Here is a 4,898-nt window from a genome sequence, read left to right as displayed (position 1 = left end):
AAAATTCATTGAGATTTACAACACAACCTAGGTAGATATCTCACTCCATTACTCATGGAATCTCAATGCCTATCTATCTTTGAAATCTAGGTATGTTATGTACCTACCTAGATATTACCATGTGTCACCATAGCTCCAGTGACACATATAAAATTGTAAAGTTTTTTTCCCTGGGTATTACCCATATTGCCACATTACAGTATATTACACTACTGATAGGTACAACTTGCTCTTGATCATTTGCATTGTAGCTGGGTTGAGTAGGTGAATCTTATCTACAGCTGCGAGCTTAGTGTGTTGCTGCCTAGCCTAACAGTTCCAACACCCTATCTTGTAGGTATCATGTCTCAGAAAATTCACTGAGATTTACAACACAACCTAGGTAGATATCTCACTCCATTACTCATGGAATCTCAATGCCTATCTAATACAAACATGATGTTGTCTAACTGGATGTTAGAAGCCACCACTATCAACCAAGTAGTGGAATTCTATCAACCAAGTATACCTAGTGGGATTGTGGCTTACCTTCACGTTCCGAATTGCTTTTTTTTATTCGTACCTATGTACATAGAGAGACGTATCATACATGGTTATTATTATTGTGCAAATTGAAATTTAAGTAAGTACCTACAATGTACTAAGTAAGTACTTACTGTGAGGCATAATCAATACAAACATGATGTTGTCTAACTGGATGTTAGAAGCCACCACTATCAACCAAGTAGTGGAATTCTATCAACCAAGTATACCTAGTGCCTAGTGGAATTGTGGCTTACCTTCACGTTCCGAATTGCTTTTTTTATTCGTACCTATGTACATAGAGAGACGTATCATACATGGTACTTGGTTATTATTGTCGTGCAAATTGAAATTTAAGTAAGTAAGTAAGTAAGTACCTACTGTGAGGCATAATCTAACGCTTATTATGTAAATTGTAGACATTAGTACTTGACTTATTTGGGCAAAGTGAAATATGGATTTTTAAATTGTAAAAAGTTTGATCATACATGGTTATTATTATTGTGCAAATTGAAATTTAAGTAAGTACCTACAATGTACTAAGTAAGTACTTACTGTGAGGCATAATCTAACTCTTATTATGTAGATTGTAGACATTAGTACTTGACTTATTTGGGCAAAGTGAAATATGGATTTTTAAATTGTAAAAAGTTTGATTCTTGAATAGTGGCTTTCTCTAACTGACAGCCAATGAAAGTGGAAAACGCATGCCCTCGCTTGTCCCTAAAGTTTCCCAAAAGTTTGATTCTTGAAAAGTGGCGTTCTCTAACTGACAGCCAATGAAAGTGGAAAACGCATGCCCTCGCTTGTCCCTAAAGTTTCCTTCCCAATACTGCTAACATGAAAGTTCCATGTGCATATTATATTGAAAAGTTAACCATCACAACTTTGTTATCATTGAGGCAGTGGGAGTTGTTTTTTATTTCCGATACTCGAAACACCTCACGTCTCACATTAGGCGGGCAAGTTTCTTGAACTTGAATTTGTCGATATCAAGACGTTCTACCTAGAGTGGTGCTTCATTACGCCATGTACACTCAACCCCTAGTATATCAGTAGGTAGTAATAATACTAATAATTAATAATATCAGTGTAAAGCACAGTGTATGTTATGTACATGTTGTATTTAGGTATAAAATTATAGACGCTTTACTGGAAGATAGCCAATGGGCGAGGTTAATGCCTTGAGGCGCGGAGACTTTCAATTATTATTGAAGATGAAGTTCTATTGATTTCTTTTTCTTTCGAATATGCCTCTCGGTACGGATTTTATTTTGCAGTTTTATTGCAAAAATGTGGGAAAGGAAGCTCCATGAAGCTCATATTAATTATTCTCGTGTAGCTGTCTTTCGTTTTTCGAAAGCACTGTAGAAATTCTCGTAGGTAAGGCTTTTTTTTGTGGTTTGATAGAGGGAACTGTAACTTCTGATCTCTTACTGTCCCCAAAGGAAGACAGGGACAGGGTAGGAGAAAGCCAGTCCTTCCGAGAATAAACCTTGTCTGTGTAGGGTAAACTTCACCCCGGGCAAGAATCGAACCCGCGACCTTGTACTTACAAGGCAGGGCACTCCAAGCTAACTAGGCTGGCTTAGTAATGCTAATAATGACGTTGATTTTTTAAGCTCTATTTCTGATCCTTCTGTCAGTTTTCAGCCCAAAAGCTGGATGCACGATGACACAGAATATTCTCCCTCTGTCCCTGTAGCCCCTGATATCCTAATTTGATATTTCCATCCATCTTCTTCCTATCATTTTTCTTTAATAATTTATTTTAATTCTTCCTTTAATATTTCTTTATTAATTTATTTTAATTTAAACTCGTTTCCTTCCTCTCCTACCCCCCTTCATTTCTTATTTCTGTCTGCTCTTTCTCTTTGTAGTTTTTAATTACCCAAATTTTTCGCGTCCCCTCTCGCTCTTTCCCGTGTCTTCCTTTTATCTTCTTCCCCGTCTTTGTCTCGGATAAATTCTGGAAGAAATTCGGGAAAAAAAAAAAAAAAAAAAACTGATGCCCCTCTAATTTTAGCGACGCTGCGACGAGCAACTCTCAATTGTAAACTTTACCTGTGAAATTTTTGTAGAAGCCCTTGTTTAGACTGCGGGAGTTAAGAGACTTTTCAGTCCCATTCTGGCAGGATAAACAAGGTTTATTCCAGGGATCGCCAACCCATCGATCGCGAGCTATAGGTAGCTCGCTATAGCCCGCGAGAGGTTTTCTGGTAGCTCCTAGACAGTCGCACAAGTTGAGAGCAACTCTTTTCGGACTAACACTAAACAAGGTAGGTTGCCAAGGGTTTCCTGATTTCCTAGTCATCTGAGTAGCTCGCGACCCATAAAAGGTTGGCGACCCCTGGTTTATTCTATTCTAACTGTCCCCTTATAAAACGGGACTCCTCCACTTGGATCAAACAGGTAAGACTACTACTCTGATTTACACATATTAACACTCGTGTTAAGTGTTCTATTTCCTCAAGAATAATTCAATAAACTTTGGGACCATTACTTCTAACTACCATGATAAGTAGGTGCAGGAGAAAATTCAAGTGAAATTTCCAAGAAAATAGCACATCCCACACCTATGTTCTAAAATTTAAGCTTTTAAAGTGTCTGAAGGTTAAAATGAGATGTTTTTTCAACATCTTATGTAGTCCGAGACATAGCTTGATGTAGTTCTAAAATTTAAGCTTTTAAAGTGTCTGAAGGTTAAAATGAGATGTTTTTTCAACATCTTATGTAGTCCGAGACACAGCTTGATGTAATGGCTTGACGATGATATGATTTGCTCTACTTTCATATCTTGAACAAAAACACCAAATTCAGCCAATAGCCCAGGGTTTTATTGGGACACTTCCAGGAGTTCTACACATTGACCAAATATTTTAGTTTCATTATCTTGTTATTCATTGTTCTATTTGAGGTCATTTGACTATGAATAAAGATTTTTTCACTCAGGTAATGCAGGCGACACAGACACCAATATTACATGCAAAGAAGCAAGTAGAGGGTATTTCACAAGAGAAATTTTCAAGTGAGAAGATGATCTGAGTAGCTCGCGACCCATAAAAGGTTGGCGACCCCTGGTTTATTCTATTCTAACTGTCCCCTTATAAAACGGGACTCCTCCACTACTTTGAGTGACTTCCAGTCTCTTGGCGGTTGTGCACAGTGCTGTCTTCAATGCAACACACGTCATATTCATATTTTCTGTTCATCACAAAGCAAACACTTGCACTGAACGTATGTATTATATCGGTACTCTGGCTGGAGGTTCCTTCCCATGTTTGCACGCTTCATACATTCGACGCGTCGTTATACGTTATATATCTACACATATAACGTTATATATACGTAATTTATATGTTATATCTATATAACTTGTGTACAACACTCATCTGTTCGGTTGACTACACTTCGCAACACTGTTATTGAGTACATATATCCTATAATTCCTATACAGACCACAAATGTCTATATTTTGTAGCCAGGGAGGGCAATGAAGCTTTTTTTTTGTATGAAGGAATGAACTTGTGGAATGTGGAGGATTCTTTTTATTTGTGAAATATGAAAAAACGAAGTGAGTTAGTTTTAATCTTGGGTTTTGGTTTAAATTCGGACGTTTTTGCCTTAAATTCGTTCGTTTGTCTGTTTCTTCCGTGATAACTCTTCAACGAATAATCCAATTTTATCTGATTCTTCCGCTATAACTCTTGAATGATTGGCCCGATTTCGGGACCAACTTGGCTGTACGCGCTCGCTCTATTTTGAGCGAGTTTTTCCTCCAAGGCACTTTGCCATTGAACGTTACATTAGGTGGATGTTGTTGTTGTAGCGAATTCACGAGTCAATCCTCCTCAAGTTGCAGGAACGCTGCAACTGCTTTTGGTTGACGCCAGAAGTCCTGAACTGTTAGTGAGGTTGGTCTTCACATTAGGTTGTTCACGCTACCACTTTTCTCGTTACCACAAATGACTGTTTCTCTATGATTACATTGATTAGCATATCGGGTAATAGTAGCTATGTTCATAATAGTAGTTATCTAGCTATGTATGATTAATGTAGGCGTTAGTAGTACTTACTGGGTGCTTGGTTCTCATCGGAACACGTTAACTTTGAATGAAATACTTGAGAGACGATAGCGCTGAAGTCAAGGACGTATGATGTCATGCTGAGAAATACACACATGCAGTGGTATTATTCATTATGTGTTTTGCTAAATTCGTACAATTACATACGATATTTGCTGATTTCTGTACATTATCTTGAGCACTGTGTTGTATAGATCGATATCGATCGACAACAGGTCCACTTTGTATGGACACACCTTAATATACGAAACTGTCATGGTAGAAGGATTTTTCAGTCCTATCTGGGTACCT

General features: G+C 37.8%; 1 protein-coding gene across 5 annotated transcripts in view; it reads left to right on the top strand.

Moving 5' to 3' along the window:
• The first annotated feature begins 472 nt into the window (after positions 1 to 472).
• The window catches only part of LOC103506746 (phosphatidylinositol 4-phosphate 5-kinase type-1 alpha-like), a 28,481-nt gene continuing 24,055 nt past the window's right edge, over positions 473 to 4,898 (top strand). Inside the window, exon 1 of one of the 5 annotated variants that reach the window (XM_026821738.1) lies at positions 473 to 622. The gene's annotated coding sequence lies outside the window, so the exon portion shown is untranslated. Of the gene's footprint in view, positions 623 to 738; positions 884 to 1,885; positions 1,906 to 2,921; positions 2,935 to 4,898 lie in introns of those variants that run through there. The other 4 variants (XM_026821739.1, XM_026821740.1, XM_026821741.1 and 1 more) reach the window with 4 other exon arrangements.

The sequence above is a fragment of the Diaphorina citri genome, unplaced genomic scaffold (assembly GCF_000475195.1).
Source record: "Diaphorina citri unplaced genomic scaffold, Diaci psyllid genome assembly version 1.1 scaffold259, whole genome shotgun sequence".
In the NCBI taxonomy this organism is placed as follows: Eukaryota; Metazoa; Arthropoda; class Insecta; order Hemiptera; family Psyllidae; genus Diaphorina; species Diaphorina citri.
The sequence above is the reverse complement of the archived record's forward strand: the minus strand, read 5'-3'. Positions and strand labels throughout refer to the sequence as shown.